The sequence below is a fragment of the Cajanus cajan genome, chromosome 2 (assembly GCF_000230855.2).
Source record: "Cajanus cajan strain Asha chromosome 2, NIPB_CcT2T_4, whole genome shotgun sequence".
NCBI lineage: Eukaryota > Viridiplantae > Streptophyta > Magnoliopsida > Fabales > Fabaceae > Cajanus > Cajanus cajan.
The window spans coordinates 67,825,472-67,849,629 of NC_138518.1; the positions used below are offsets into that span (position 1 = coordinate 67,825,472).

The 24,158-nt window shown below is 33.1% G+C and overlaps 1 non-coding gene and 2 pseudogenes across 1 annotated transcript; all 3 read right to left on the minus strand.

Annotated features, from left to right (window-relative positions):
- Positions 1–5,450: 5,450 nt before the first annotated feature.
- Positions 5,451–8,944, minus strand: LOC109809543 (phloretin 4'-O-glucosyltransferase pseudogene; annotated as a pseudogene).
- A 10,408-nt stretch (positions 8,945–19,352) lies between these two features.
- On the minus strand, positions 19,353–19,425 carry TRNAA-UGC (transfer RNA alanine (anticodon UGC)). The gene has a single exon. It is a non-coding gene; the product is annotated as a tRNA-Ala (tRNA).
- Positions 19,426–20,160: 735 nt separating this feature from the next.
- Positions 20,161–21,273, minus strand: LOC109809533 (phloretin 4'-O-glucosyltransferase pseudogene; annotated as a pseudogene).
- Positions 21,274–24,158: the final 2,885 nt, after the last annotated feature.

Here is a 24,158-nt window from a genome sequence, read left to right on the forward strand (position 1 = left end):
CTTAAGTTGTCGATTAAATAGCAACTAGTTGTACCAAAACAGTCTCCACCAAAACAAGCCATCAATAGCATGACACAACATCTTGCAGTTTATTGTTTATTTAATTTTATAAAGTGAATGATTTATGTGATATGTTGTTTTAATGTTTTAAAACTTTAAGAATTAAGAAATCATTATAAGTTTATGTTGTTTTAAGTTGAGGTCAATGTTGACCAAATTTAGAGAAAGATATTTAAAGTTTTCTTAAAATTTTAACTTCATAATTCATTTCCTTAAGAATTCTCAAGAGATTTTGGAGAGATAGGTTTTAGAGTTAAAAAGGGTCCTTTTCTTCTTTTGACTTTGTAAAAGTGTCCAAATCATTCCCTATAGTTAAGTGTTAGTGTATAATTGTAGATTCAAAGTTTGGGAATTGAAAATATAAGGTCGAGATGTACGACAAACTCCCAAGGAACCGTTGTTCTTTGTCATTATTCTTTTATTCTCGCTTCTGAGCAATTCAAGGTAAAGGAAGCTTATAAATTTAATCTTGTTGTGTTGTATTTATTGATTAATGCTTGAATTCATCAATTTGTAGTTATGTTGTTAAATTTAAGAGTGAAGAATCTTTTTTATTAGGCCTTTGGTTGTCTAGAGAAGAAAATTGGTGAATTATGAATTCTGGTGGTTGCATGTGGTTTTTTTTTTATGATTTTGAGTTGTTTATAATGTACATACGTGGTTTTGTAAGTTGCATGTTGAATTTAGAAGAAGATTTCAAGTGAATTGAGCCAAATCGTGATTCTACATAGTGCAGAATTTGCCTTCATGCTAGGCGCAACTTTATGGCGTCGAGTGTGATCAATAGTGGCGCCTCTCTGCCTCACTAATGATGAACCATATTTAATGGTGTCGAGTATGAGTAAGTTAGAAGCTTGCTAATTTGGTTACGTTAGGCATGGGTTAAGGGGCATCGAGCGCTATTGTATAGGAGTTCTTTGACTTGGTGATGTCAGACACATGATTATTAGTGTTGGGCATGGATTACATAGTGACTCTTTGTCTAATTTTCCCCAAGCGTAAAAGGATTGGCATTGGACGTGAGTGAACCAAAGGATATTGCCTCACTAGCGCCAAGTGTAGGGAGGATGGCACTTGGTGTGGACGCTAAGTGTAGGTTGACCACATCTGGCATGAGTATGTTGAATGAATATGAGATATATATGTTATTGTCTATTGTGTTGTGAATATGAGTTATATGTTATTGTATAGTATTATGTTGTGAGATGCATGATACATGTTGTAGTGTTGAATTATGTTGATAAAATGCATGATGCATGTAGTTATGTTGTGTTGTGAACTTAAGACTAAAAGAAAAGGTGTTATTTTAAAAGTTTAAATATCACATTATGTGGATGTGTTGTAGTGTTTTAAGAGCCCATTTCTTGAAAACCTTTTTTGAGTATAATTGTCTCTTAAAGTGGAATGTTGAATCTCCTATAAGTCCTTAGTTGATATTGTATGGGGGTTAGGTCGAGTCATATTAGTTTAGAAGCGGTCAATTGAGTAAGGTGTGTGAAGTTGAAGGGTAAAATCCTTAGTTAATTATTCAAAAAGTGCACAGTGTATGGAGGATAGTCATACTTTGTTAGCTCCAAAGCACCTCTCTCTATCCTCCCTCCAAGATTTTAAAGTTATGAACATATGAAGTTTGTTTTTCAGAATCTGATTTGTATACCTCAACCCTCATTAGGTCAACTCTCACACTCTTAAGCTATATCCTTTATAACTTATGCCTAGAGTTATGTCAACTCTAACCCCACCTTACATAGGACAAAAACAACAAAACATAAATCATCACTCTTAATGACATATATTATAAATATACATAATTAATAAAAAGCATAATCTTATAAGTACTCAAATATCAACTATAATAGCTCAAGTGCTAGTTTGAAACAAGTGTAGTAAAGTTGCAAATTCATAAGCAACGAGCAATTCCTTTTAGTTCTATATTCATAAGCATTTCATTTTAGTCTCAACATTACATTTTTTCTCTTTTTAATTCTTATAATTTTATAAATTTTATCTTTTAGTCCATAGAGTCCAAAATAATTAAACAAAAATTACATGTAAAACTATGGATGACAATTCACTAGTACATAATACACCTTTTACGTCGGTCATTTTAGGGGTTTTTACGTCAGAAAAACTTCTGACGTTGAAGCGGTAGACGTAAATTTACGTCGGGGCGCGAAAATCGACGTAAATTTACGTCGGACGTGCCAAGGTCCGACGTAAAAAGTTATAAAAAATTTATAAAAAAAAAAATTGAGTGCAAGTTGAACGGGCCGTTCTCCTTGCAGAACGGCCCGTTCTGCTGCAGATCCACCCACGCGCAAAGAATTTTCTATCTGTGAAGAAACGAGAGGGTACAGCAGTGAAGAAAAATACATACAAAAGGGAACTTGTACATGGGAAAAGGAAACGTGACCTTTCTCTTGTTGCCATGCATCTACAATGTTGGTGTGGATGAAGAAAAAAACACCTCTCTTCCACAACTTTCGAAGGCTTGAAGTCATGTTTCAGCGGAGAGCATCGGGCACCTCTCTTCCACAGCTTAGCATCTGGCACCTCTACCCAGTTAATCCCAAGGAAGCTTCTGTGAGAGAGCTACGTTCCCCTACCCAGTTATACCGAAATGGCTCAATTTAAAACCTACCGAAATGGTTCTTGAGGTGGGAAAATTTGGAGAGATTTTTTACGTCGGGTACAGTAAACTCTGACGCAAAATTTAAAATTTACGTCGGTCATTAAATACGTGCGACGTAGATTTTACATTTTACGTCGGACCCTATTAAGTCCGACGTAAAAAAGTTCACAAAATTTACAAAAATGTCACCGCGTCTTTTCTACGTCATTTTCTGTTTTGACCGACGTAAAAATAGTGACGTAATAGACTATTTTTCTACTAGTGATTGGATAGGAACAGATAATAGTCATGTGTCACCCACTCTGTATAGTGTAAGTATCAATGAATTTTTTATATATTTACAAATATTTGTGGATATTAAAATGTAATATTTAAAATAGAAAGGTTAAAAAAATTAAAACATGTTTATATTAAAAACTTGTATTTTATATTTATACTAAAATAAATAATTATGACATATATATTTACAGTAGAACTAAATTAAACCAAATTATTTTATCTATAATTCAAAGTATTTTTAATTTTTTTAAAGTGTGGATACCCATCCACAAGTACCGGTATCTAACTATCAATCCTCACCCATTATTAAATAAGTATTTATTTAATTGTCCAATTATAGTCTAGAATGAACTTTTTTTTGGAGATAATCATGGGTACAAGAACTAAAATAAAATATTTTTAATTATAAAAATTAAAAAGTAAAATTTATAAAATTATATGAACCAAAGAGTAATTAAATTGTAATTTCATATATATATATATATATATGTGTGTGTGTGTGTGTGTGTGTGTGTGTGTGAGAGAGAGAGAGAGAGAGAGAGAGATAGATAGATAGATAGATAGATAGATAGATAGATAGATAGAGATAAAGTAAAGATAATGTTAATTGTTATTTTATTAATTATATTTAAGTTTGGTTTAATTATCTTTTTTGCTACAATTTTATGAATTTTATCATGTAGTTCTTATAATTAAAAATATTTTATTTTAGTTCTTATATATATTGTTTTTGTTTCCTTTTATTATATATAGTTTAATAAACTTTTTTTTTATTTTCCATAAAAATAGACGATGGACAACTATAGAGAACAAATATGTTATATATAAATACTAAAATGAAACATTTTTAATTACAAGGAAGGACTAGAAGATAGAGTTTATAAAATTATAAAGATCAAATGCGTAATTAAAACTTTAAGTTTTAGTATTATTTTGTAAAATTTCTATTTATGTAAAAGTTAGTATTTATTAATTTCAATAAGATTATCATTTATAAAAATGTGTATCGAATAAATTATTCATTAATTTAAATACACATTAGTTTGAAATTTTCATCTATCTTAAAATGTATTTTCCTTTTATAATATTATTATTTTTCTATCACCAACTTATATAAATCATTTATTAAATTCATGTACCAAAATGTAAAAAAAAATGTATCAAATAATTTACTATTTATATGTTAGTATTTATTTATTGTTTCATCTAGACACCATATCTTAATTATGTTTTTTAATATCCTGTTAAGCACTTTAAGTATAATATCAATAGAAATCAACTTAAAATTAAAGAGTTTACAAAAGTTTTGGAACACATTTTAACCAACTTATCTAATATCATTGATAAATTATAATGTATATTGTTTTTTTACAGCAATGCACATGTACAAATCATCTTAATTAAATAGTGTATGTGTGTGTCATCAATAATGATTGTGTTGATAGTAACAACAACAATGATTAAGATGATGATAGTGGTAGTGATAGATATATTGTCACTATTGTCACAATCATCATCATTGTCATTGTTGTCATCATCGTCATATTGCTTATAGAGAGAGATCATGTTTATTTATTTAAAAGTAAGTATTTGCATATTTATTTCACTCTCTACTATAAATGTTGTAAGCTAATTTAAGCAGCATATACTATTAGCTTATAAGTTCTTAGTTTTTTTTTATCCTCGTTAATTACCCAATATCCTTTTTAATTTAAAAGTCATTTTGTTTATGTGTTCATTCTCATTATTAAATTCACTACAAAAAAAAGACAATGTTTCAACGACCACCAACATTCGTTGTTATTTAGTTTATTTTGACTGCTATTCCATTCATCGACCGAATTAGAAACTAAAAAAATATGTCGCTAAAACCCTGGTCGTTATTGATAATAACGACTAAAATTATTTTCGTCTCAAGTTAGCGACCAAATACATTCGTCGCTATAACTTCAGAAGTCGTCGCTATAATATTGGTCGCCTAGCTTCTCGAGACCAATCTTGCGACTAAAATCTTTGGTTGCAATTTCAGTCGCCAATCTTTTTTTATTTATTTGAAAAAAATTTAAAATTCGTCTCTAATTCGGTCGCAAAATACTGTTGGTATTTTCGTCTCTAAATTAGTCACAAAAAATTAAATAGTTACAAAAATAATTCGGTCGCAAAAAACTTGAAATAGTGACGAATCAATTCGATCGCTAATGTTAACCACTACTTTTAACTTCTTGTTAAATTATAAATTTAAACCTATTAATAAATATGAAATTAACAATATATTCATTACACAATTTATAATAATGAACTAAAACATACTAAAAGACTTACATAATCTCATCCATGTAAACTTATAGTGTATAGTAGAAGCTAAATAAAATATAACTATGTCAATATGGTATGCTAAAAACACGATAATTCAACAAAATAATAGTGAAATACAATAAATAAATAAAAATCTTGAAACAAGTAAAATAAAGGAGTACAATCAAGGTTCTTCAACAAATTAGAAGTGAAATACATCCAGAAATCCTAAAACAAGTAAAATAAAGGAGCCTAATTAAGGGTCTTCTGCTATCTCATCAAGAGCATCATCAAAACCATGCTTAGGATCATCTAGGTACGTAGTACTCGGTGGAGGAGGGGTTGGCCTTAAAGGGTCAATGTTGAGTTGTCGTAGTATATACTGCATCTGCTCATCATGTTGTCCTATATGTTCTTCCAATATTTTTTCCTTTGCTTCATTTGCAGCAAGTTCAACATTTAATTTAGCTATCCTATTTTGAATATTCATTGATTAGTTTAACTAATTTTACCAAATACTTTCAATTTAATTAGTAAGCGTGTAAGCTTTTAACTTTTTAACTCCTAACTTTTACTCCCTTTGGACCATATATAAGCAAAACAATAGTACCTAAAAAATTTGAATTTAAATATAAATAAACTCTAATTAACTTGACTTTATTTTTAATGCTATTATTTAAAAAAAAAAAATATCCCTCAAATTAAAAATAAGGCTTAAATATGTTTTTAGTCCCTCAAATTTAGAATAAAATTATTTTTGGTCCCTCAAATTTAAAATTGTTATTTTTAGTCCCTGTAATTTCAAAAAATCTTATTTTAGTACTTATATTCAAATTTTGTTAAAAAATTTATCAAACATTATTGCATAAAATCTATCTATTGGTGTCCCTATTAGTGAAAACATCACATTAAATCTGGTTGATATTGCATAACTGTCTTAATTAGTCACTTTCAAATATGTTGTTGGTGACATGAAAGACTAAAATAAATTTTTTGAAAATTATAAAGACTAAAAATAACAGTTTTAAATATGAGAGACCAAAACCAAATTTTGTCTTAAATTTGAGGGATTAAAACATATTTAAACCTAAAAATAATTACTATTTCCAATGATACAAACTAGAACTATTCAATTGTTGAATCATATGATATTATACTCAAGATCATGTATATTAAAATTCATATAATATTTATACATATTTTAAATATTATATTATATATTAAAATAAAGTAATATGATAAACTATTAAATAATTTTAGAATCGTATAAAATTTTATATACATGATCTTGAATATAATATGACATATTTCAACAATTAAATTTGATTAATTTTACATTATAAAAAAAAATTATTAAAGATATAAGATTTTACATAAGTATTTTGAGTTAGTTTAAATATTGAAAGTGATTTTTATAATATAATTAATCTTTAACAAGCTAATATCTTTATAACATATAATTATGTATTATTAATTTCTTTTCATAAATTAAAAAGTTTAAATATATATTATATAACAATTAATTAGGACCGTGAAAATTGTGGTGCTGTCAAAGTATTTAATAATTGTTTATCTATTTTTATATGTACACATGCACGCACTTAAAACATGTGCAAAAAAATCAGACCCAAAGGAACCAACTCAAGAGTTAGCCACACGCGCACGCGATTTATTCGACGCAAATACTCACTCATGTCTTCCCTTCCCTGTATATATCCGTAAAAAATAAAAATAAGTTGCTTTGAACCAATCCTGTTTTCTTCAGCAACTCTACTTCTGCTTCTCCAGGGAAAAGATTAAATAAAAAAAAAATTAATAGAAAAAATCATAAAATAGTGTTGGAGAGATCAAGTAAGAAGTGAATATCACATTAGTTAAAATTACACATATTAAATAATATATAAATAAGAAAAATTCACCTTCTTAATCCATTAAAATTTTAGATTGTATTTTAATATTAAACCCATTTACGTGGTTTATTCCCTGCTCTGTACATTTACTCTCAATATTAAAAAAAATTATCCGATATACGATTGAATCAACTGATTTATGACCAACAGCGACATTATCAAGGTTTTATTAATTGAATCATAACTTAATTTTGTCTTTTGAAGTCATGCAACGTAAGACGTTACATTAATAGACACGAACTTAATTTTCAGCCACATGACTAAGCATAAACTTTTGTCCAACATCGTCAAGAAAAGCCCTGAGGTTGTTCTCCGAAGGGCCACCTTCCTTGGCAGCATCCCTAGCCAAAGCCTTCCATTTCTTTGCATTGTTTCTGAACACATTTCCCTTGTCTCCACTCCCCATCACCACTTCCAAACATCTCTTAATCTCCATTCCTTCCACAAACCCATCATCTTCATTCACTTGATGATCCACCCTCACCCCTACCTTCCACACATCCTCTATCATCTTCGCATTAGTCATCTGATCCGTCCACTGAGGAAACGCCACCATCGGAACCCCGCAAACAAGCCCTTCCATGGTCGAGTTCCAACCACAGTGCGTCACAAAACAACCCACAGAAACATGCGACAGAACCTCCACCTGAGAACACCACGTCACTATCTTCCCCTTCACTTCCAACTCCTCTCTACAACTTAACCCTTCTAGTTCTTCCTCTTCCTTTCCATCTGCTACTTTTTTTCTAATCACCCACAAGAATGGACGTCCACAATCCAACAACGCAACAGCAATCTCCTCCATTTGTCTCTTAGACAACTCCCAGTAGCTTCCAAACGACACGTACACCACCGAATTCTCTTGCTTCGAGTCAAGCCACTCTACGTAATCCCTTGAAACTGGAAAAATGTCCCCACCGAAGGAAGTATCATGAGGGTCTTTCCCGTCCAAGAACGCAGAAGGAATCAACGGCCCGATGGGGATCACGTTAAACCTATCAACGGCTCTCAGCGCCTCCACTTCCAATGCTTCAAACGTGTTCACAAGCACTGTGGGATTAGTCTCCATGTCCAACTGCAGAATCTGCTCCTCAAACGACGGAAGAATAGTAGAAAACACAACAGGTTTCCACCGCAGCAAAAACGACGGCACGTCGCGCGCGGACAGCGAAAACGACAACCCCGGCAGCGTTACCGAACCCTTTTTTTTCGTTTCTTCGTTGATGTAATCAGCACGGCCGTGAAAGTAGTGATAGAGGATGTCCAACACGGTGGCGGGTTCGATCCAGAACAAGGCTGTGGGGAGGCCCAATCCGCGTGCCACGTCAGCGACGCAAGGAAGGAGAAGGGTGTAGACTAAACAAGTGAAAGGCACGTGAGCCTTGTTGGCGGTGGAGATGAGATTGGAGACGAAGTCGGAAACGCGACGCTTGAGCTCCTGGACGTAGTGGTTTAGGTCGGCGTCGGGGCTGTGGACGGTGTTGAAGCCGGCGTCGTGGCCGTCGGAGAAGGGGAGGAGGGTGAGGCCGGGGATGGTGATTTTGTTGGTGATGCGACGGTAGAGGTGGAGAGTGAGGAGGAGAGTGACGTGTGTACCCATGGTGATGAGTTTCTTGGCTAGTTGGAGGGCAGGGTTTATGTGACTCTGCGCAGGGTACGTCACGATGAGGACGCGTTGGAGAACCATGGTGATGGTGGCACTCGCAGTGATCAGAGAGGGTAGCTAGGATCTATTTAACGATGGATATTCAAATAATGTAATGAACCAGCTACCTCTCTACACTCTTCAGTAGAGGTTAGGTTCTTATAAAGTAGTGGCCATGTTGCCTAAACAGCTCAAAAGTACCTTTTAAAAAAACTAAATTTTATATAATTTACTCGTTAAATTTAATTTATAAATTAAATAAATTAAATTTGAGTTGAAAATTGAGATTCATAAATAAATAAGTTCAATTTGAAATGTGTATAATTTTATTTATAGATATGTGATTTATATACTTAATTTTTTATTTAATTTCAGCTTATTAAAATTTAAAATTTTAACTTTCAAAAATTAGTTATAAATTAATAATAATAACAAAATTTAAGATTTTAGAATTTCGTAGTTATGAATATTACTATTCTATTATTTTATACAAGGTTTTAAATAGATTTTGTTGTAATTATATTTCTTTGATATCATATCTTGGAACTTTGCAAAGTTAATAGTATAGTTAAGTTATATTTTATCTTTTAAAAAAATTAAACAATTGTTTTATAAAAAATCTATTATTAAATTGATTTTTTTAAAATTGACTCTTAATTTAAGTGGTTCAAGTTAACGAGTTACTGGTAAACTAGAATCAAGATGAATTTAAGTTAAAAACACATATTTATGTTGAATTCAAGTTAAACTGCGAATTGAGTTAAATATTATTAGTTGAACCAAATTGAATCGAGTTTAATTCATCTCAACTCACTTCCAACGCTGACTAAAAAAAATTATCAGATAAATTATCAGATGAATTTCTAGCTAGCTCTCATATTTCTAACAATTTGTATGCATTAAATGTAATTTTTTTAATTTCAAAAACTTAAATGCATGTTATGTGAATATTAATTGAAATCATAAATATTTGGTAATATTTTTTTAATAAGTACAAAATATTACGACAATAACAATAAAATTTAAATTTAAAAATTTATGCCTCAAATTTTCAAATTATTTAAAACTTGGTAGTTTTTAAATATCTAATAACTTTTTCTTATAAATATGGTAAATAAATATTCTTTCACTTCCTATAAGGGATACCTTTTTATTATTTTTTTAAGACTTTGTCTTAAAATAATCTAATTCGATCATGAGATAAGTAAAGTTTGATCAAGTATTATTTTTGCCAAGAATTAAACTTATGCACTATTTAAACAATTTGACCTTAGATTTAACATAGTAATCACTTGTATCTAACTCCTTAATTAAAGGATACCTAATTTAACAAAGAAGGAAACATGTTAATTTGGTGATAACTGATATTGAGAAGAATAAAAAAAAGAAAATTATTTAAAATTAAGCATAAAAGTAGGTGGTGATTTTAATAAAGTGTAGAAGGAAAACTTTAATTACATAATTAAGGTTTAAAATATTTATTAATCAAAAATTTTAAATATGAAATACAAATACAAAATAATGTTAAATACATTTTTTTGTAGAATTTGGTAGATACATATGTCACAAGTAAAAAATAAAGTATAATAAATATTTTTATTTGAGAAAATAATTACTTAAATTTATAAATTTAAAGGGGGTATATATATATATATATATATATATATATATATATATATATATATAATGAGGAGGGCTAAAACTCGAAAAAAAAATTACACGGAAATATTATGAGTCAAAAAAAGACACATTACACCTCTTAAAAGGGCATGTACATATTGAAAATGAATCATTAATTGTAATATTAATGAATTTTAATGTCATTGTGTAACACCCCAATTTCTTTAAAAGGATATTTTTATTGGTAATGGCATTTCTGTAATTACTGAGGACATTTTCGTAATTTTATAAAGGTATTAGGGGTATTTGAGTAACTTGGAACGGGTTGTTCCGAAAGTGGAACGGGCCGTTCTGAGCATTAAAAATAAGCTAAAATTTTAGGTTGGGAACGGGCCCAGAACGGGCCGTTCCAACAAGGAGAACGGGCCGTTCCGGAGGGAGAACGGGACGTTCTGCTGAGATTGAGAACATGCCGTTCTGGTTTTAGAACGGGTCGTTCTGCTTTTTGGGAACGGGCCGTTCCGACTTTAGAACGGGCCGTTCCAGTTCAAAAATTTGCACAAATTCGAAGGATCCGGAACGGGCCGTTCCGAATTCATTACGGGCCGTTCCGGGTACTCCAGGTTGCCTATAAATAGGGCCAAGGGGGGTGAAAATTTTATATTCAGTAAGAAGTGAAAATTTTAGAGAGAGAAAGAGAAGAGAGAGAGAGAAAGAAAGAAAGAGAGAGAAAGAAAGAGGGAATCCAGAAGAGGAGGCTCTGTCCAAGTTTCAACTCCGCTTATCCAGGTAAGGGGGGAGTGAGAAACCTCGCTCAAGGGTGTGGGGATAATTGTTGGATAGTTTGTTTGTCGGATTGGCCCCCAATCCCTTACCGTTGTGCTGTCTTATTTTCTGTTTGCTCTACTTTGTTCTTTGTTGAAGGTGCCGTTGTTCTGTTTGATTTTCTATTTACTCCACTTTGTTTTTGTTGAAGGTGTCGTTGTTTTGTTTGATTTTCTATTTACTCTACTTTGTTTTTGTTGAAGGTGTCGTTGTTCTGTCCGATTTTCTATTTATTCTACTTTGTTCTTTGTTGAAAGTAATAAATGAGTATGAAGTTAATGTTAATAATAAATAAGTTTTAATATGAACAAGAATGCTCTCTGGATCTCTGTGAATTTCTGTGCGGACCTTATGAGGAGTATTTATGACATGACCATGTGAAATATGGACAAATGACATGAGACCTAAGAATGGATTATTGAGACAAACTATGATTATGATACTATGACAAATAATGACATGATGTACTAAATGAAATTATGTAATAAGTTAAATGTTGAGTCAATGAGATTATAAATGTATGACATGCATCATATGCATATATTACTCCAGGTGTGCCGCTGAGGCCGCATACCCACGACTAACAAGGTGTACCTTATGGTCACCCACGATGTAACATGCTAATAAGGTGTACCTTATGGTCACCCACGACTAACAAGGTGTACCTTAGGGTCACCCACGATGTAACATGCTAACAAGGTGTACCTTAGGGTCACCAGTGATGATATGTGAAACTTCTTTATGGCGCCACATGCATGCATTTATGATGAGTCGAGTCCATGACATCATAGCATGATAAATGAATATATATGTGATATTGATTATTTATGTATGTTATTTACATGTGACTTATATTTGTTGTGTGTGTGTGGGCTATTTAACCTTTATTTCTGCACCTAAAACTGAGTGAGATATTTCTCACTCCCTTGTTGTTTTTGTATATGTTTAAATTATGTTGCAGGTGATCAACATCATGAGGATGTTGGTGATGAGGCTTAAGGCTTCAGTTGGGCAAGCTCTGATAGGATGTGACATCGGGCATAACTAGGCTTATTTTAGATGCTATTGTTTTAAAAAGCTGTAATCTTCTCTTCTTTTGTAATTTTAAACGTTCTTGAGAAAAGACCAAAATGTACATCTTTGTCATATTTCTTTTATTACATGATTTGAAAATTATAAATTAGTTCCTAACTAGGAGGCACTGCCACCTTTGCTGGAATAAATATATATTCTCCTTTATATGATTTCTTGAGTTTAATACTTATATTTGACTTTTTATTATTGATGAATTACGAATGTGAATCTTCTACCTTATGAGATTTGAAACAATTGTTTTATACATGAAAGATGTTATTAAACTATGAAAGATTTTATTTACTCAAAAAGAAAAAGAAACAATATTTTGTTTACATTTATTGTGTATTAATGTTGGGGTAGAAGGTGTCACACATTGTCTCAAGAGAAATTATAGTACACTATTTTTAATTATCACAGTAATGAGTTAGCAAGAAAACACACATACATAATATACTATAATATGACCCAATTTTCATAAAAGAATGAATTTATCATCTTTTTATGTGTTTTATTATAATTATTTAATTTTGAAAAATATATTAACAAGATTTAGAAAGATAAAAAAAAACAACTTTATATGAATCAAAATTAAATTCATTTATTTTATTGAGAATGAAAACATATTATAAAATAGTATTAAAAGGATTATAAGAATACGTTTATTTAAAAGGAGTAACTTATAATTTATCTCCTCACTATTTTGTATGATATTCACTACAAAAAAGTGCTATAATTACAAGAATGCTAAGTATAAAAAGAAATTATAATTAGTTATGACATATATGGTTTTTAACATTCTAAAATTTTAAAATTATTAAAAGGATATATATTTTAATTTATTAAATGAGTTTTATAAATTATTTTAGAGACTTTTGATTATTATGAGTGTTTTTAATTAAGTAACAAATATTTGCAACAATATTTTGTATATTATTAAAAAAAATATGTGTTTTAATTAGTTATGTAATTAAATGTATTTTAGAAAATATTTTTATTGTATTTTATTTTATTTATAATTGTGTTAGAAGAAATATGTTTATTTTATATTATTATAATTTTTAATATATGAGGAAAAAGAAGTGTGACCATGGTAAGAGTTATTATACTAAAAGGTTAAATGAGGGTCAAGTTTTTAAAAAGGGATTACAAAATTTTTTATTTTTTTATATTTCTCATCTTTTTCATTATAAGTGTATGTTCTAAAAAATGGGAAGGGGAACCTGATTTTGTGAGATATCACACTAGAGATTCACGTCCTTCGTCTAGTACTCATCGTGGTAAAGGAAAAGTAAGTAGTCTTACTCTGAGTGTGAAATACATGTTGGGTAATGAGGTTAGTCCTTAATCTCGTCTTTATTATTCGCATGTTGTGAAAGGGAGAAATCTCAATTATGATTTGTGATGATATTTTGTCTGTCATATGACTCTTAAACTATTTAATTGAAGCTACTATATATCTATATGGTTAATTTTGCACATTGAATTTATTTTGTGTAACTTGAGTTGTTTGTGAATTCAAATGAGAACTTTAACAAAATGCGTTTGGGTGAAATTATGTGAGTAGTTAATAACAGTATGTAATTATATGCACTATATGTGATGTTTGAATTATAATATTAGTATTTGCATGTAATTTGAATTAGTTGGGGATCTATGAGTATTTGTAATTTTAGTAGGAAACCCTTCATTTATAGAGCAAGGCATAGATTGATGTTGTATGAATAATTAAAATTAATGCTGGACTCGAGTAATTGATAGTATAATAAAGTAATTTTAGGATTTAATATATGTTTTTATATATTGGATTGGGAGAAGTGAGTTTTAGTTAGAGTTGTGCTTTGTTCTAAAAATTTTGGTATAAACATACCATGGTATTTATGTGTTTTCTTTGTGTGCAATTAATAAAATTGAGTTATGATTATTGAGTTAAAAAGTATACATTTGGGAATATAGTTTAGAAAATCTTATAAAGTCGACAACTTTAATTAATATTTATAACTCAAAATATCTTTATATTAAGACAATAATTGGAATCTACAAAAAAAACATAAATTTTCAACAGACATAATTTATAGGTAAAAAGGAATATCCGTTGGAAAAAGAACATTTTCGACAGATTTCTGACGGATGCAAATCTGTTGGGAAAGGGGCATTAGAAAAAAAAAAATTGTCGAAACAATTTAATCCATCAGGAATTTTTGACGAAATATCCGTCGGTTTTGTTTGAAAACCATTATGTGATTTCCGATGGATTTACTGTTTAATTTTAATAAATTCATTAATGTAACACCTTTCAAATTAACCTCTCAAGGGCTCTATTTCATGACACTTTTCAGCATGTTTTGTCCTTACTCGCACATTTTTTGGGAAACTCCTCAAAAGATCACCTATCTCTAAATTACTCTAAATCAAACGCGCTTAATCGTGGAATTCTAATGAGATAAGCTACCAAAAAGTAGATGCATATTGTTAGCACAGATAGTATAAATTAATTAATTTAAGTAATCCTCAACTATACAATCTCATATTTGTACTATCTATAAATCCCTCTCATTTTTGTGTGTCTGGACTGTTACAAAAATATAATAATATATATAATAATTATATTAACCAGTAATAATAATTATATTATATTTAATTAATCTTTATTTGTATATATACTTACTTTTATAATTAATAATCTACTTATTTCTATTTAAAATTAATATAATGATACAATTTAAATATTTATTATAAATTTAAAAGTTTAAATAATAATTTATATATTTTAAAATATTACTTTTATAATTTATAATGATAATATAATTTATAAAATTATAAATATCTATTTATTACATACTTACAAATTAAATTTTAACATTTTAAACAAATTATTAATTAACTTAATATATTTATTTATCTTAAATCTAAGATATAACATTAAAAAAATGTATTTATCATTGTTTTATTTTCTAATTATCAACCATTAATAAAATATTAATTTAAAATCTTATCTAATTATATCATAATATTTTCATATCAAATTTAAAATCGGATATAAGTTATACAAAAATATCAAGATCATATAGTAAATTGTCAATAAGATTATATTAAATAATTTAAAATAATTAATTTTTCAACTATATTGTTAGAAAATAATTTATTCCAAAGCTAACCAATTTTTTTCTATATTAATTATTAGTGAAATTTAATAACTTTTAATTTAACAGTTGGATCAATGAAATTCAACATACACCATGAGTTATTGAGTGAAATAACTTTATCGAGAGTTACTTTGTGAGTTATTTGATTCCTTCTCTCTCGCTCTCTCTTTATATATATATATATATATATATATATATATATATATATATATATATATAATTAATTAGTAGTCTTTTTTAGATAATAATTTATTAGAATATATATATATATATATATATATATTCATTTTTTTAATATATGATTGTCAATTTTAATCCTCTTTATTGTTACCGAACAGAATATTAAACATTTTCGATGAATGCAATTTTCGATAGATTATTAAACATTTTTGACAAACTAATATCCATTAGTAACATTGCCTCGGAAAATTTCGACTTAAACACCTATAAAAAAATTTCGTAAAAAATTCTTACATTTTCAACAAATATAAATTCATTAGAAATATTTCATTGATAATACAATTTTTCCTACGAATTTTTTCCATCAAAAATATAATTTTTTCAAAATATTTGTATTTGTCAGAAATTATCGACGGATATATTCATCGTGTAACGACCCAGCTAGTCACTACACACGGCACATCACACCGAAAACACCAGAAAGATAGAACAAGCATATAATATAGGATCTAGAATATATGTATATACAAGGTTCCAATCCGACTAGAGTTAGAGTGTATAACAAAATACATCAAAGCTACTACACCCAGTAGCTAAAACAACAAAATGTCTAAAACAAATCAGCTCCATCAACCAGCTATAGACCTATCGCCAGCCACTAACCTATCCCTGCTCTGCTCCCATACAAAGTATGATCATTGCAGTCCAAACATCAAGGAGACAACAAGGGTAAGCTAGTGTAAAGAAATCAACATACCTATATAAATATGTGAATAGAAACATCTACAGCTATTAGCACACTCGCACAACTTATACTACACCATAGCAATTTAGCAATATCAGCACCGCTCAGCGGCTATAACAGCACCACAATAGTGACTAACAACACCGACATAACAGCTAGAACAGCACCACGATAGTGGCTATAACAGCACCGACATAGCGGCTAGAATAACACCACAATAGTGGCTATAACAGCACCGACATAGCGGCTAGAACAACATACAGCTCCGAAATTATACAGCACAACACATCAAAACAGCTTACAACACAGCTAGGTAGTATTCAACACAGCCTACTACTCACACCTCAGCTCATCATTCTAGAGCACAGCAAAATCATATAATACAACATTTAAATTCATCAATAGCAGCCAGCTCAGCGCAGCATTAACATCTATTCAGCACAGCATAATCATCATTTTCGGCAAAGTTTAACGAATAAAAGCATATCAATTCAACATTCTTCTACGCGCCCAGCGCAACCAAGGTCGCGCCCAGCGTAGCTCAAACAGAGAGCATCAGGGGCCAACACGCCCAGCGCAAGACTGCTCGCGCCCGGCATGGCCCCTCACGCGCCTGGCGCAATTGAAAATTGCGCCCAGCGCTTGCCAGGCAGAGACTCCATGGAGTCCCACACGCCCAGCGTGCCTGGACCCACGCCTAGCGCGGGAAAGGCAGAGACCTCCCCTTGGTCTCGCGCCCAGCGCAATTTGAATTGCGCCCAGCGCCCTCTTGGCAAAGACTCCCAAGGAGTCTCGCGCTCAGCGTAACCAGGGTCGCGCTCAGCGTAGAACCACCACCCAAAATGTTGCCTGCGCGCTCGGCACGATTCCTGACCCGCCCGACGTGGGCCAACTAGAGGCTCACCTTCTCAAGCTCGCCCGGCGCACACATCTTTGCGCCCGACGGGATTGTCAAAAGGAAGCCCCCAGGTGGTCTCGCGCCCGGTGCGAAGAACCGCGCTCAGCGCAAGGCTCATTAGCAACCCATCCAAGTTCAAAATTTTGCCAAAAACCCTGCGAGAATCAACAGAAAAACCACATGCATTCCAGCCAAAGTACCACATTTTCAACCAAGAATTCAAAAACACCAACCTTTTTCACATGCAACCATAAAACAAGAAAAACCCAAAATTTCTTCAAAACCCCACAAAACCCGAAAACCCCAATTGATAATTTTTCAGCAATCTCAGCCCAAGATCATCCATCAACAAGCAGCAAATGAGTATCTAAGACTCATTCCCAACCAAAAACAGCAAGGTAACTAGCTTCCCTTACCTCGGTAGAAGAAATCCGAGCTCCGGGACGAGAAGACAAAGAAGAACGAGAAGAAATGAAGCTTGAACGAAGAACAACGGAGGAATGAGAACTTCAACTAGCTTCTAACACCAAATCAGCACCTACACCCAAGAATCCAGGAAAAACGGAACCAACGCAGCAAGGGTAGGAAAGTGAGTAAGAGTGAAAGAGAGTTAGAGTGGGGAAGGGTGGAATGGAAAAAGAAAAGATAGGGGTCTCACACATCGAAAATATAATTTTTCGATAGATTTGTATCCGTCAAAAATATAAATTTTTTGATAGATTTGTATCCGTAAAAAATTATCCATCGATAAAATCCATTAGAAATATAAATTTTTCGATAGATTTGTATCCGTCGAAAATTATCCATCGGTAATATAAATTTTTCTACGAAGTTTTTTTTCGTTGATAAAATCTATCGAAAATATAAATTTTTCGTTAGATTTGTATTCGTCAGAAATTATCCATCGATAATTTGCATTTTTCTTGTAGTAATAAATGAAATAATTTAATAACATTTTTGGTCCCTTAAATATAATAATTGTATAATTTTGTCACTTTAATTTTTGATTGAATAATCTTAATCATTTAATTATCATAATTGTGCAATTTAATTTAATTTATTAATATTAATAATTTTTATTGATGTTGTGCTAACAGATGATTATTTCTAATTAATTTTCTTCTAACATATTTATTTGTATCTAATATATATGATTATATTTTTGTAAATATATATTAATATATAATAATTTTATATTTATGAAGTTTTTTTTTTTTTAGTTCGTCCTTGGAGTATCCACCGCCGATAGCAGTGACTAATCTCCTCGCTACGTTTGAGGCATCTCAAAGGGTGAGATAACTATTCTAAAGATTTAACGCAACTGCATACGCAAGGCAGGATTGAAACCCCTGACTTTGTGTATGAATATATTAATAACATTATTGACTTTTTTTATTAGGTTATTGATAATATTTTAATACTAATATATATATATATAATTTATTTAATCTATACTAATATATAAAAGGGATATCTTTTTAAGTAATTATCTTGGTGTCTACTTTTTTTTTCCCATTATACCTTTTATTTTTTTACCTTGGTTCAATATATTTTTATTATTTAATTTTTATTTTTATTTTATTTTTAATAGAGACACAAAGTACCTTGACCTCACTAGTAATAATAAATATATATCATTTCATACATTAATTTATAATATAATGAAGAGGATTATTTTATTTAATATACAAATTTTTTAAACAATTTTATCTTTAAAATTTTAAATAATAAAAAATAATATAGAAAATTAATCATTCTTAAATAAATAAGACTCAATTCAAAATGAAATCAAATATAACATTAACTAATTTTTTAGATATTAATAATTTTTAAATATTTTTGTTATATATATTTATATATATAATAATAATAATAACCTATTTAAATTCAACCAAATTACTTTATTAATCTTAAAAATATTTTTGTTATATATATTTATATATAATAATAATAATAATAATAATAATCTATTTAAATTCAACTAAATTACTTTATTAATCTTCCTATCTATTTATTTCAACTGTTTTTGTAAAAAGAAAGAATTGGAGATGCAGGGGATCGAACCCTGTGCCTCTCGCATGCAAAGCGAGCGCTATACCATTTGAGCTACATCCCCTGTTTTTAAGTATAATTTAATTTTACAATTTTAAAATTAATATGTTAAATCCTAAATTCCAAGCCTTCAACCCTAAACATTAATATTACAAATTTAAATATTTTAGACCTCCGTTAAAATGGGTATAAAAAAACACCTCTTACGAAACATTTCCAATAATTATTTTGTGTATAATAAAAGTTAAAATTCTACTATTAAAGATTGTGGTCAATGTGCTGTTATTTAAGTACCTCTCAAGTATATGGTTGTTATCTTTATATTAGATGATACAACATTAAATTTTAAGTAGATTTCTAATTTAACGAAAAAAATACAAATCGCTAATAATGGAAAACATGTATACCTGATTAATAATAATAAATTAGAGATATCATATATTATACCACATTAATAAGTATCATTTGAGATGATCGTATAATTAACTTTTATTAAAATATAATTAAGTCACAAATAAATGTCATATAATAGTGGAGATGAAAAATAGTAATTTTATATTTTTTAAGGGATATGGAAACTAAAGAAAAAAAGTTTATAAATATTTTTAAAAAATCATTATTTTACATATACTTGAAATATATTTAAGCCTACCTAGATATAATATAAATAGAGTGAAAAAAAAAAACGTGAGAGATACTAGTAGGTGTTTGCAGCAGTGTTAAAAAATATATATATATATATATATTACACTCGATTCTTGAGAGTTTAATAAAAATATATATATAAATATATATATAGTGAGAAATTCAACTATAAATTGATTGTCAAAGTTAAAGATTAGATAATGATTTACATTATCACTTAAAAGAAAAATACATACATTTTTCTCAAATCATAGGCTGTACTAAAAAAAAATTACATTCAACCTAATTCTCTTGCTTCGAGTCAAGCCACTCTACGCAATCACTTGAAACTGGAAAAATGTCAGCACCGAAGGAAGTATCACGAGGGTCCTTCCCGTCCAAGAAGGCGGAAGGAATGAACGGCCCGATGGGGATCATGTTGAGCTTATCAACGCCGCTCAGCGCCTCTTCTTCCAATGCTTCAAAGGTGTTGACGAGTACAATAGGGTTGGGATCTAGGTCAAGCTGGTGAATCTGCTCTTTAAACAAGGTAAAAAGAAAAGACGATAAAGCCGGTTCCCGCTGCAATAAAGAAGAGGGTATGTCACGTGGTGAGAGAGAGAAAGAGAAGCCCGGAAGCAGAATGGCGCTGGTTTTACTTTTACTTTTATCGTTGATGTGATCGGCGTAACCGTGGAAGTAGTGGTAGAGGATGTTTAACACGGTGGCGGGTTGGATCCAGAGCATGGCTGACGGGAAGTTGAAGCGACGCGCAAGCTGTGGGGCCCAGGGGATGAGCAAGGTGTGGAGGAAGCAAGTGAAGGGGTTACCCTCTTTGGCGCTTGAGAGTATGAGATGGGAGATGAAGTCAGAGGCGCGTTGCTGGAGTTGGGTGGCGTGGAGGGTTAAAGCTGAGTCGTCGGCATCGACCGGGTTGAAGCCCTCATCGTAGCCGTCGGAGAAGGGGGCGAGGGAGAGGCCAGGGATGGAGGTTTTGCTGGCGATGCGCCGGTGGAGGTGGAGAGGGATCGGGAGAGTGACACGTGCACCCATGGAAATGACTCGCTTCGCGAACTGAAGAGCAGGGTTTATTTGGCCCTGTGCGGGGAAGATCACCAGGACGATGCGCTGTTCGGACATGGTTTCAAATTCAACTCTCAAGGAATGGTTCCTTGCTAAATCCGATTCCTAGCAATGTTCAAAAACCTAAAAGGATATTTCTTTTTCCATTTTTCAGACAACAGTGACTTGTGTTCCACTTGAAATCTTTAAGAAAGGGTTATGGTTTACAGAATTGGGCCAATGCACCCAAAGTTTTAAGTTTTTGTCTTTTTTTTTTTTTCCCAATGAAGTCTGTTAGGCCTTTTCTTGAAATAAGTTTAGTATAACATATAATGTATTAAATGTAATAAGAAAAAATTAAATAATAATACAGAAATATAATAAATTATGTAAAACATAACACTAACATATATATATATATATATATAGTAAACTAAATAATAGTGTTCTTACCGGAAATCTACTGTAGAGCTGATCCGCCGGGTAAGATTGGTGAGCCTCCTTCGCTGGGTGTATTGGTGCTCTGAGATGGGGGAGGTACCTGCAAAAGAGACTCTAATGCTAAAGTTAGGGTTTGTATGAGTATGAGTCTCGTATATATAATGCACATACCTTTGTGTGAGTTAGGGTTGTCTTGGGCCTGAGATAAGATATGATATGATACGATATCATATAATATGATATGATCACGTTGTGACATAATATGGTATAATTGGAGAACGGTTTTAGCCTGGGACGAGATCTCCGGGCTCGGGCGTGATCTGTCCGGATTCCGGGCTGACGTTGTTCAACGCGTGCCCGGGATGACCCTTATAATGTCAACCCGGGCTGAGAGCCCCGGTGCGAAATACGGTAAGTACACTAGCCCCCCGAGCTCCGAAGGCCGTAGGCCGAGGAGTTAAGGTCGGGCTCGTGAGAGGAGAGGTGGCTTTGCGCGTACGCTAGCTGGAGGCTCGCCACGTGTCGCGACTGTTCATGCTCTGGAGACGTTTGATTGACGTATTGGGGGCAGTGACGATTTTTTAATGATGGTTTGGTAATAAGTGTGTCGTCGGGAGTGCCTTTCAACTGACACGTGTCGCGTCAGTTTTGAATTTCGGGGAGAGTTTTAGCCTTTCTCTCTTCTCGCGCCTCTTTCCTGTCTTTCTTCTGACTTCTCGAGTACGAGAGCTTTTCTTGGTTCCCTTTACCTCCTTTCTCTTTTGCGCTTCCGTCGCCGTCGTCATTTCCGGTAGTCCCTTCTTTGGTAGGGTTGTTTTCTGAGGAGGAGTATCAGGTACTTCCTTTTTAATTGCTTCTTCTCTTTTTTCATGGTCGGTGGAAGTGGTGCCGGATCCTCTGCGTCTGCCAGGGGCAAGGCGCGTGGCAAGGTGGTGGCCGCCGGAAGGGTCACTGTTGAGAAGAAAGATTCCCCGCCACCTAAGGGCCCAGAGCCGGGCGTTCCTGGTTACGACTGAGTAAACGCGAGGTGGCCGAGGCTCAGAGCATTTTTCGCTCTTTCCTCGAAGTGAATGCGTTTTGGAGAGCGCATAGGGTTTGCGATTCCTCCATTTTCCACATGATTCGGCTTGAGCCCTGTCAGGCTGATGAGGGCGTGTATATGGGGAGGTCTACTGATCCCCCTCATTTCTATGTATATCAATGCTTTTTTAGGGATTTGGGTGTCTGTCTTCCTTTTACCCAGTTTGAGTGCGATTTTTTGAATTTCATCAACGCGGCTCCTTGCCAATTGCATCCCAATAGTTGGGGTTTTTTGAGGGCTTTTCAGGTCCTGTGTACAGTTCTAGGTATAGAGGTGTCTCTTCGCGTCTTTCTTCATTTTTATCAGTTGAAGATGGGCGTTCCGCCTTATGGCATTTTGTCCCTGAGAGGGAGTAGGGATGGGGGCTTGTTTACTCCCTACTCCCAATTGTACAAAAATTTCAAGCAGGAGTTTTTCCGGGTCGCCCTTGTGGGTGTTGACCCTTTGGAAGACGAGGTCTTCTACTTCGGCGGTTTGCCGAGGTTTCCATTCTATTGGTGTCACAAGCCGTCCCGGTTTCACGGTTTGGGGGATCTGAAGGTGACGGCCGCGGAGACGGCCGCCATCAAGAATCTTGTCGCGCTCCCTCGTCCGTTGGATTGCAAGCTCGTCTTGTCGCTTGCGAATTCGCCTTTTAGGGAGAGGGGCCTAGAGAGTGAGTATTATGTGCTCTGGTAGGTTTTTAGGACTTGTGTAGTTGCCGGTTATTGATGTATTTCTGTTTCTTTTCTGCAGGCATTATGGGCAGAAACTTGTGGCGTCAGCTTAAACACCGCTACAATGTTTCCGAGCTCGAGGTTCCCGAGCCTCCGGAGGAGGATGCTGTCTCCCTAAAGACCCACCGGAAGAGGAAGAGGGGGAAGGAGGAGGTCGGGGGGACCTCCGCTTCTCACGATGTCGAGGAGGCGACCTCTCGGGCTGTGGACCCTGTGGATCTCACCGACAGCCCTCCAGCCAAGGAGGCCTCGCCAGTGGCTACGGCGGAGGTGGTAAAGGGTGTCGGGCTTACTGCACCGGACGCCGAGGTGAGTAGCTTATCATATGCACGCGTTTTTCGTGTTAATTCCCCGTCTTTGTTTCTTGAGGCGTTATGGATCCCTTTACAGGGCGGGGTTGGCGTTGCTGAGGTGGAGGTCTGCGTTTCTGAGCAGACCGTCCGAGTTGCCAAGGTGGTAAGTATTGTCTTCTCGGACTTTTCACTCTGGCTTTTTGCTATGTTACCTGGCTGTTTGATCTGGGTGATTTTTTGTAGGCAGGAAATGCCTCTGGGCCTGAGCTGCAGGCGGGGAAAACCGCTGAGCCTGAGGTGCAGGAGGGAAAAGCCGCCGAGCCTGAGGTGCAGGCTTCCGGGCTGGCCGCCCAGGCTGCTGGGGTGAGTCTGGTTTTTTGTTTTGTTTTGTTTTGTTTTTGTGGCTTTCTCGCATGTCTCCTTATCTATTTGTGATGCGGGACTGGTGTTTGCAGGCGGGCTCATCACAGGGGCCTTCCCGGACCCAATATCTGTCCCATCGCTTTGGGAAGGGGATAGATACAGTGCGGCTGGATCATGTGAGCGCGTCCGCCGATATGGATTCATTATGGAGCGCGGG